This window comes from Lissotriton helveticus, unplaced genomic scaffold (genome assembly GCF_964261635.1).
Source record: "Lissotriton helveticus unplaced genomic scaffold, aLisHel1.1 SCAFFOLD_509, whole genome shotgun sequence".
Classification (NCBI taxonomy): domain Eukaryota; kingdom Metazoa; phylum Chordata; class Amphibia; order Caudata; family Salamandridae; genus Lissotriton; species Lissotriton helveticus.
This window is the reverse complement of record NW_027611743.1, coordinates 322,220-333,791: the sequence shown is the minus strand read 5'-3', so window position 1 is coordinate 333,791 and position 11,572 is coordinate 322,220.

Genomic DNA, 11,572 nt, shown 5'->3' with positions numbered 1-11,572 from the left:
TTGGAGCAGTTCCCAGTGCGGTTGGCCACCAGGAGTCATCCCAGGCTGAGGGGGTGGAACCGAGTATGAGGACTTCCATCTTGTCTGAGTTTAGCTTCGGTCGGCTGTTCTTCATCTACTCAGCGATGACTTTCATCCCTTCGTGGAGGCTGGTTTTGGCAGTGAGAGGGTCCTCGGTGAGGGAGAGGATCAGCTGAGTGTCAGCTGAGTGTCATAAGCATAGGAGATGATGTTGAGGTTGTGCGACGTGGGCGAGCGGTGCCATGTAGATGTTGATCAATGTAGAGGTGATGGATGAGCCTTGGGGTATGCCGCAGATGATCTTGGTGGCTTCGGAGACGATGGGGGGAGGCGGACGCTCTGAGTTCTTCCGGAAAATAAGGTGGTCCAGTCCAGAGACTTGTCTTGGATCCCAGCGTCTTAGAGGCGTGCGCGTAGGGTACGGTGGTAGATGGCGTCAAAGGCAGCTGACTGGTCCAGGAGGATGAGGGCTGTGGTTTCTCCATTGTCCAGCAGGGCCCTGATGTCATCAGTGGCGGCGATGAGAGCAGTTTCGGTGCTGTGGTTGCTGCGGAACCCGGACTGAGAAGGGTCCAGGATACTGTTCTCCTCAAGGTAGCGGGTCAGTTGTCTGCTGAAGGTCTTCTCGATGACCTTAGCCGTGAATAGGAGGAGGGAGATGGGCCGGAGGTTCTTCAGGTCTTTGGGGTCAGCCTTGGGTTTTTTGAGTAAGGCTTTGATCTCTGCGTGCTTCCAGCTCTCCGGGAAGGTCGCTGTCTCGAAGGAGAGGTTGATGGTTTTCTGGAGATGCGGTGCGATGGTGGTGCAGGCTCTGTTGAAGATGTGTTGTGGGCATGGATCTGATGGAGATCCAGAGTGGATGGAGTTCATGATTTTGATGGTGTACTCGTCGCGTATGTTAATCCAGGTGAACAGGGGGTCGGTGTGGATGGCGGCCGTGGGGACGGAGGTCTCAGCGGGTTTTGGGGTGGTCGTGGCATTGAAGCTGTCCTGGATGTCTGCGATCTTGCAATGGAAGAAGGTGGCATGGGAATCGCACAGGTCTTGCGAGGGTGGGATGTCGTTGGTGTTGGAGCTGGGGTTGGAGAGTTCCTTCACGATGTTGATGAGCTCTTTGCTGTTGTGCGCGTTGCTGTCTAGGTGGTCTTTGAAGGAGGTCCTTTTGGCGGATCTGATGAGGTGATGGTGTCTGCGGGTGGCGTTCTTGTGGGCTGCGTAGCTGTCCGGTGTCTGTTCACGTTGCCATTTCTTCTCTAACTTTCAGCAGGTTTGCTTGGAGGCCTGGAGGTCCTCAGCGAACCAGCTGGCTTTCTTGCTAGTGTGTCTGTTGGAGGGTTTATTGATTGGGGCAAGGCTGTTGGCGCAGTCGTCGATCCATTGTCTGAGGTTGCAAGTGGCGGTGGCGGGGTCGGTGGGGCCGCTAGGTGGGCTACGGGCGAGGGTGGTGGTTAGCTGGTCTTCAGGGACTTTGCTCCAGCAGCGTCGGGGGATCTGTTGGGTGCGGTGGTGCGTGGTGGGTTTCCGGAAGGTGAAGTGGATGCAGCAATGGTTGGTCCAGTGGAGTTCGGTGGTATGGTTGAAGGAGACATGGGAGCTTGCAGAGAAGATGGGGTCAAGCGTGTGGCTGGCAGAGTAGGTGGGTGTTGTGACGAGTTGTCTAAGTCTGAATTTGGCAAGGTTGGCAATCAGGGTGGTGGAGTTGGTGTCGTTGTTGTTCTCGAGGTGGAAGTTCAGGACAACGAGGAGGATGTAGTCTGTGGAGGCGAGTGCGTGTGAACTGACGAAGTCGGCAATGGAGTCGCTGAACTGTGGTCGGGTCCGGGGAGTCCGTAGACGAGGGTTCCTCTGAAGGTGGTGTTGGGATCAGTGTGGATCTGGAAGTGCAGGTATTCGGCGGTGCTGAGGGTGTCAACAGGCCCATTTGAGAGTGTTTTAAGTAGCATCAAAGGTAATTATCCACAACATAATGTTCAATACAGCACTAAACTGCATGTTTTCATATGTGCTTGAAGTGCTATTCCCAAAACGTGCTCACAGAAAATAACAAGAGACAAAAAAGGGGTTCCAAGTCCCCAAATAGCAAAGAAAGCTTTGGGGATTCATGGCTAGGATAACAATAAAACACTTTAAAATATGAGCTCTTCGTAAGGACAAAGAAAGGAAAGGAGATAAAGGCATTCAAGCAGCAAGCATGGCGCTGCTCGTTCCAGAGGCAATACTCCATGGGAATTAATTTGCAAGAAACGGTAGGGCATGTTCCAACCATTAACCAATTGTAGGCTATGATTTTGGAATGACACAGACATAAGCCAATCCGAACCGGTGGGATCGATCAGACCCCACAGAGTTCATACAACAGATCACCTGGCAGCTGCGATGTCTAGGCTCGACCTAAAAAAAGAAGGAGGGATGACAATAGCTCACAGCCGAGAAAAAATAGTAATCTTCACAAGAAGCACCGCTGTCTAGGGAGACAAGCATTTGCAATGCATTAGGTCTCTCGTTTGCAAGAGTTTGAGCTATAGGCATTGTAAATGACAATACCTTTTATGTATGTGTTGGTTTTTAAAACATAAATTAAAGGCATTGTCGTTTATAATGCCAGTAGCTTCAACTCTCGCAAATGCAAGACCTTTTGCATTGCAAATGCTTGTTTTTAGTATTGGAGTCCACCAGTGCCGGTATCAGTGGGTTATCGATTATCAGAATGGAAGGAGCTTAAAGGCATGGGAGCCATGCCCGATGTCTTAGACCATCCCATGCCCATTGCATAGTCAGTCATGGTAACTTCTGTTTTTCTATACGTGTGGGTGATATAGAGTCGTGGATAGGGAGGTGCGATGTACCAGGTCTGCCTCCGCCGCCACGTGCGGTTGAAATTTGATGGGGTATGTCCAGTTGTGGGCATATTGAGCCTGCGCACATAGTGCATATAATAATGATAATAAAGTCATTTGTAAAGTGCCTGGCTACACCGACTGGTGTGTCCCCGCGCTATGGAAACTGCTATATGCAGGAGTCAAACCGAGAGGCACAGCTTATAACTGGTAAAGCCAGGTTTTTAGGCCTCTGAGGAAGATCTTCTCTGATTTTTCTACACGCAGTAAAGGTGGCAGAGTGTTCCAATTTTTGTCTGCCAGATAGCCAAATGAGCGTGCACCCATCCTTGCCCTTTTAATTTTCGGTACTTTGAGCACATGTGCTCCTGTCGATTTCAACTACCGATTAGGCTTGTAGTGGGTCAGGAGATCATACAGGTAGCTAGGGCCTTTCCCCTGTAGACTCCGGTGACAGAAACATAAAGCTTTTAAGAGAATTCTTATACTGATTGGCAGCCAGTGAACGGAGTCCAGAGCTTTCGTCGCTGAAGCCCGTCTGGGTAGATTGAGAACTAGGGTTACCACTACTTTCTGAATGTGTTGCAACCGTTGCAGGCTTCATTTTGATGCTCCCAATTATTGAACATTCCCATAGTCCAGCTGCGAGGTCACCAGAGTGTGGACTAGAGTTTTGCTTGCAGAGGCAGGAAGATTGTCCAAGATTTTCTTTAGTATTTTATGAGTGCCAAAATATATAATGTCATATCTGGGGCGTTTAATCCACCCTGCCATAGGGGAAGGTGGGGACTTCTCATGCTATAATGGGCTGTTTCCCAGACCATGCAAATGTTATTAATAGTGATCTTAGGCGCTTTAGGAATTTGGAGGATAGAGTCAGGTTGACAAATTGATACAGGAATTTTGGCAGAACCACCATCTTGGCTTTTGCCAACATTCCCGAGAGGGGGAGTGGTAGAGTCTGTCTTCTAGACAGGTGATTGCCCTACCGTAGTTTGCTGTCCACAGGTCTACGCTCTTGTGGCTGAGCCATAACCCCAGATATTTGACTGGTTCTGTCACCCATGTTAGTGAGTATTCAGATTCAATTTGTGGGGTGTTTTCCGTGAGGGGGAAGATAATGGACTTAGTCCAATTAATATTAAAGCCCCACAATTCTCCGATGTGTTTGAGCTCCCAGATAACCGCTTCAAGGTTAATATGGGGTTCTAGATCGTAAAGGGCTATGTCATCCGCATACATGGAGACCAGCACTCTGCGTAGTCTGAAGTTAAGCTCTCTGTGCTCGTGGTGTTGTCGTAGTTGGGCTGCTAGTGGTTCCATTGCCATGGCAAACTGAATTTGAGAAATAGGACATGACTGTCGGTTACCTCTTGGAATGGGGCTGATGTCATTCCGTTAAGGCGTTAGGGTGCTATCGGGGACTGATATAGCAAAGTTATGAGGTGGATGAATTGGGGGTAAAATCCTAATCGCCGGAGGAGACCAAACAGGAAAGGCCATACCAGTGACTCAAACGCCTTTGTGGTGCCTAGGAGAGCAGCGCCTGTCACTAATGTAGGCTCCACACATTGTATGACTGTGAACTGTGTTCTGAGATTATGTGCTATCGAACAGTCTGGGACAAAGCCCGATTGGTCGGGGAGAATTATGTCTGGTAAAAGGGGCCATATTTGATTGGCAATCAGTTTAGCTAGGATTTTGTTATCAATGTTAATCTCTGACAAGGGGCGATAAGAGTCACATAAATGTGGTGATTTCCTGGTTTTCGGTATGGAAATGATCAATGCTTCTCTTAAGGAGGGTGGCAGCATTTGGGCCTCTACATAACAACCATATGGGGGACAAGCAGGGTGGCATATTCTTTATAAACAGAGGCAGGCTGGCTGTCCAGACCAGGGGCTTTGTCATTCTGGAGACTGCGGTTGACTTGCAGGACTTCCTCTTCAGTGAAGGGTGAGTCCAAGTACTGTCACCTCACATCGTCAAGCCACAGCAGTTCAAAGGTATCAAAGTATTCTATTAGCATTTCCTCAGGTATCTCATCCGTAGTATGGTAGAGATTAGAGTAGACGGAGGTCATTGTGTCGAGTTTGGCCTGTGGGAAAGTCTGGTTTGTTGATTGCTCATCCTGGAGTTCTGTAATATAGTGTTGCGCTTGAGGTCTGCGCAGCATATCGCCCAGGATTTAGCTAGCACCTTCGCCTCCCCTGTACTGTCTCGCTTGGGATTCGCAGGTTAAATAGTGAAGTTAGCGGTTTGCTTCTTCCTCGTATTCAGTGAGTTTCTCTCGTATTGACGCTAGTGTAGCAAGGGATCTCATGTCACAGAATAGCGTTTCGAGTTCCCGCAGATCTTTTTCCAGCAAGCCTGGAATGGATTGCTTTTAGCACCACAGTCTGCCCCTCTTACCACAGCCTTGAAGGCCTCCCATAGTATCTGGGGGAGCTGACTGAGCCCTCATTGACTACAAAAAATTCTGTGATGGCCTGGTGTATTTCAGCCTAGAATACCTGATCACGCAGTGTGCCGTTGCGGCTGGCGCCATGTAAAGGCGCAGTTTTAGGTCTAGAGAAGGGTACACTCTAGAAGCACTAGAACATGGTCAGACAGTGTCCGATGGAGGTGTGTCATGGCTGTTGCTGTTGACCATGTAGTCATGTTTCTGGTGGTCAGCCAGTAGTCTATGCGTGACCAGGCTTTGCGTGCCAATGTCACGCATGTTCCCTCCCTACGGGTCCCGTTCTTATATCAACATACATCGTTTATGTTGAAATCTTGCATTAAAGCATGTGCCACTGCTTTAGGATGGGGCCGCCGAGCAGCTCCTGATCTGTCTAGTTCAGATCTAGGATTACATTAAAATCTCCCCCCCCAGGTTATAGCTCCGTGGCCCATTTTCACTATTTGGTGCTACAGCTCAGTATAAAAGTCTGGGTCGTCTATGTTAGGACCATATACGCAAACCAGTATGAGGGATTGCTGTTGGAGTTGTCCTGCCGCTATAACATACCGCCCCTCAGTATCCTTTTTAATCTGACTGAGCATCCATGGGATACCTTTCCTTATAAGTATTGCAGTGCCCCTGGCTTAGTTGGGATTCAGGCAGTGGTGTACCTCTGCACACCGGCGCACCTCTAGGCGAGTGGAGGTGGGTGAGTCAGGTGTATTTCCAGAGGGAAGCAGATATCTGTGTGGTGTCTATTAAGGTATGTGTGAACGAGGCGAGCTTTCCTGGGGTTGTTGAGCCGTCTAACATTCCACGCTAGGAGCCTAAGTCCTCTGGGTGCCATTAGTATGTTATGAGTATCTGGGTGCTGGTATGTAGGGTCATCTTCTTGGTGCGCCGTCTACTTGGTTGGGGTAATGGTGAGCTTAGTCTGGTGTCTACTGTGTTACAGTAGGGCAGTAGTATGGGATCTGTCCTATAGACTGTCTACCTCAGTGTCTTACCTATGACCGCCCTGATCCCCATCAGAAGCGGACGCTCACACGCTGCTCCCTACGCTACCTACAGACCTACAGACTGGTATCGTAGCGCTACTCTACAAGAATCGCTATAGCCTGACTTATGTTAACATTCTATCGCTGCGCTAGATTGCCGGTTTAGCTCATTATCTGATAAATTAAAATCTTCCAGATCTGCCATTGCGAGTAGAATCGCAGCGCTAAATTGCCATAGAGCGCTCTTACACTGCTGTTACTTGTGCATTGCTGCCTGTTTAAATCGTCTGCAGCGCGCCCACTGTGTCCATACCCTATCCTGTTTCGGCTTTTTGGCTAGCAGCCATTTTCTTGTTGTTGTTCCCCCCTGGCCGGATATCCACCACGCACCCGCCTCCCAGCTGCTCCTCCCTTGCCCCCGCCCCCTCCACCATCCATACATGACAGATGCATTTTCACGCAGCGTTCACGCGCAGCGGTCGCGCCCCATGCACGCCGAAGGTGTGCCAAAGGTAAGCCCGTCTATGCCCGTCCGCGCCTGGACCGCGCCCAGCGCCTGTCCCCCTGGTCCCCGCCGCACCCAACCCACTAGAGTCACATATGATGCCACAACTCTCCTCGCCCTCAACCCCAGACGCACACCACAATGCTGCGAAGCCATCCCAGGACGTACCCACGGCCCATTCGCCTGCCTCTCCTGCAAGTTCAACTGCTTCAGGACCCTCACCAAATCCACTTCCTCCATACACAGCACCGACTCTAACCGCCTGAAGTGCATCCTGCTTAACACCCGCTCGGTCCACAGACACGCAACTGAACTCTGGGACCTACTCGACACTGCGTCACCGAACATCGCCTTCCTTACAGAAACATGGATGAACACATCATCAGCACCCGTCATCGCCATAGCCATACCGGACGCTTACAAGATTATCCGAAAAGACCGCACCAATCAAACAGGAGGAGGCATCGCCATCATCCATAGGAACACCATCAAAATCACGACCAGCTCCGACGATAATTTTGCAACCGCTGAACATCTCCATTTTCAGATCCACACCGACCCTAGGACCACACTTAGAGGCACCCTCATTTACAGGCCTCCAGGTACCCGCACTCAATTCAGCGATGACATCACGGACTTCGTCAGCCCACATGCCCTCGCCTCCGAGAACTACATTCTATTAGGAGACCTCAACTACCACCTTGAAAACAAACACAACAGCAACACCTCCACCCTTCTGGACAACCTGGCCAATCTCGGACTCCAACAACTTGTTGACACCCCCACCCATGTAGCCGGACACATGCTCGACCCTATCTTCACCTCCAGCAAGCACATCTCCTTCGACCGCACCACAGCTCTCCACTGGACGGACCACAGCTGTGTTCACTTCAGCTACAAAACCACCCTGACCCACAACCGCCCACAACCTATTCCTCGGAGAAACTGGAACAAAATCACCTCCGACCAACTCCTCACATCACTCAACCAAAGCCCTCCCACCCTCTCACTGGACCCAAACCAAGCGGCCACCAATCTCAAGCAATGGATCACCCACAGTGCTGACGAATTAGCACCCCTGAAAAAGCACCAGATCAAATCAGCCAGCAAAAAGGCTCCCTGGTTCAATGATGACCTTAAAAAATCCAAGAAGCTATGCCGCACCCTGGAGAAAACATGGAGAAAAAACCCAACCACCGACAACATGGCCACCCTTAAGGCAGCCACCCGCAAACACCACCAACTGATTCGATCCGCCAAGAAATCAGCATTCAAGGATCGTCTCGACAACCACACTCACAACAGCAAGGAACTTTTAAACATCGTCAAAGAATTCACCAACCCCATCGCAGCATCTAACGACATCACTCCCTCCCAAGACCTCTGCGATGCGTTATCCTCCTTCTTCTACAACAAAATTGCCGAAATCCACAACAGCTTCGAGAACACTCCCAGCGATCAACCCTCCCCACCCCCTCAGATCCTACTCCGCCAACTAACAACCTTAGCGCCTGGAACCCAATCTCCACTGAAGACACCATCCGCCTAATGAACTCAATCCACTCTGGCTCGCCAACCGACCCCTGCCCCCACCACATCTTCAACAAAGCTGACTCCATCATCGCACCCCATCTCCGTGATGTCATCAACTGCTCGTTCAACTCTGCCACCTACCCAGAATGCTGGAAACACGCCGAACTCAGCGCCCTACTGAAGAAACCCACAGCAGACCCCTCTGAACTTAAAAACTACCGACCCATATCCTTCCTCCCATTCCCGGCCAAAGTCATTGAGAAAGCCGCCAACAGCCAGCTCGCCGCCTTCCTTGAATCCAACAACTCCCTCGATCCCTCTCAGTCCGTATTTCGAGCCAAACACAGCACCAAAACCGCCCTCATTGCAGCACCAGACGACATCCGAACACTACTGGATAACGGAGAAACAGCGGCCCTCATTCTACTCGACCTCTCCGCCGCTTTCGACACAGTCTGCCACAGCACCCTCATACAACGCCTCAGCAACATCGGCATACAAGGAAAAGCCTTTGCCTGGATCACCTCGTTCCTAGCTGGGAGAACTCAGAGAGTCCGACTTCCCCCATTAATCTCAGAGGCCACTGAAGTCATCTGTGGAGTACCACAAGGATCTTCACTCAGTCCCACCCTCTTCAACGTTTACATGAGCCCACTCGCATCAATCACGCGCCAACACAACCTCAACATCATCTCTTACGCCAACGACACCCAATTAATCCTTTCCCTCACCAAAGACCCCAACACCGCCAAAACCAATCTTCACCAAGGCATGAAAGAAGTAGCCGAATGGATGAAACATAGCCGCCTAAAACTAAACTCAGACAAAACGGAGGTGCTCATCCTAGGATCTTCCCCCTCTGCCTGGGACGACTCTTGGTGGCCTTCCGCTCTGGGCACAGCACCCACACCCACAGACCATGCACGTAACCTTGGCTTCATCCTAGACTCCTCTCTCTCGATGTCCAGACAAGTCAACGCAGTCTCATCCTCCTGCTTCAACGTACTTCGCATTCTCAAAAAGATCTTCCGCTGGATCCCCCTCGAGACAAGAAAGACTGTCACCCACGCACTGGTCACGAGTCGACTGGATTATGGTAATTCACTATACGCCGGAATCACAGCAAAATTACAGAAAAAACTCCAACGCATCCAAAACGCATCAGCGAGACTCATATTGGACATCCCTCGCCAAGATCACATCACCAGACACCTAAAAGACCTCCACTGGCTTCCCGTCAACAAAAGAATTACATTCCGTCTTCTCACCCACGCACACAAGGCCCTCTACAATCTAGGTCCCGAATGCCTCAACACTCGACTGTCCTTCTACAAACCCACCTGCCAACTAAGATCTTCCAATCAAGCCCTCGCCGCAGTCCCGCGCATCCGAAAATCCACCATGGGAGGAAGATCCTTCTCCTTCTTGGCGGCCAAGACCTGGAACTCACTCCCCACTTGCCTCCGCCTTACTCAAAACCACACCTCCTTCAGAAAAGAACTTAAAACCTGGCTATTCGACAAATAATGAACCCCTTCCCAAGCGCCTTGAGACCCTCTGGGTGAGTAGTGCGCTATATAAATGCCCGAACTTGAACTTGAACTTATGTGTATTTGACAGGGGCCTCCTCTAAAACGTAGACAAAATCTAACACTCTTAAAACAGTAGAAAAATGAACCCCCCTCCCTCTCCCACTCCAACCCTCGAAATTGGTTCAGTAATCCATCGCCACCCGCTCACCATCCCCTCCCCATCCCCTCCCCAGTCTGAATAGAAGAGCGTGGGACTTATCCCTGGGGGCAAAGAAGAGCCTCGCGTACACACCAGCCTTCCTCCGGCTTGGTGGCTGAAGCAGTGGCTCATGCCTTGTGGGTGGCTCCATTGGCGGTAGATCACATAAACTGTGGTAAGGAACCCTGAAGTGGGCTCTGCACAGGTCTTTCCCGCCAGTTACAGTGTCGCTTTGTACTGTGGTGATTGTTTGAAGTGGATCAGAGAGGTTTGAGTTTAAAGTTCAGTAATTTTCGTCCAGATTCCATGATCTTGATCCCTTGGAGAGTGTCTGGACAACTTTGCAATCAGGAAGTTTGGGGGGACGCCTTATAAAAACTTTGTTAACCTTCGTGACACCCTACCTGCCTTCCTCGGGGTCGCCCTTGATTTTGAGACGCCGCCTCATGCTGCTTGCCCACTCACCCCCCGCCGCCGCTTCCTTCAATCGCATAGCGGCCACTGAGTGGGGGAGAGCGCCAGGGACAAGAGACTACAAATCCCAGCAGCCCTTGCGGCCGGAAGCCGCACATGGGAGAATCGCGCGAGGAGGCGCTTAAAAATCGGCATCACTCCTGGTGGAGCGGGGACTCCTTCTAAAAACTTTGTTAACCTTTGTGACACCCTACCTGCCTTCCTCGGGGTCGCCCTTGATTTTGAGACGCCGCCTCACGCTGCTTGCCCGCTCACCCCCCGCCGCCGCTTCCTTCAATCGCATAGCGGCCGCTGAGTGGGGGAGAGCGCCAGGGACAAGAGACTACAAATCCCAGCAGCCCTTGCGGCCGGAAGCCGCACACGGGAGAATCGCGCGAGGAGGCGCTTAAAAATCGGCATCACTCCCCGCGTCGCGGGAGCGCACAGGAGCGTCCCGGGAGAAGCCCGGCACAAGGGCGGGACCATCTGTGGCCATCCGGGGCTGGAGGGGGCTGGGCTGGGCCACCCCTCTTGGCCTTACCTTTTAGGTGTGATGTATAGTAAATACTATACGCCACTAAATAGTCATAGGCGTATCTTATTTTAATTTGTGAAGCAATCATTTTTATATGAGTATTAATGTTCTAATAGTGTGAAGGTTTAACTTCTATTTGGAGGTTCATGGTTTTATAATTTGATTGTGCCATCACTTAAATATACTTACATTCATCACAGAAAAATGGGGAAGAATACTCCCATTCAACCGATCTCCAATGGGAAACAAAGCGTAGTTCTTAACACCCCCCTACCTAGTTTGACAGCAATAGATCGAATGCTGCAGAAGACGATTGGGGTGGTCGCTTCTGCAATTGAAAGCACAGAAAGACGCTTCTCACTCCCACCTGGTACCCTTCCGCCTTTACCCAATACAAACATCTCAATGCTAACTACTAACTCCCAGGATTCCATATTAGCCCCATCCTTTGTTGCTTTGCCTGGGGCACATCCTAATATGTCAACAAATGAGATACTTCTTGGGGCACCCACT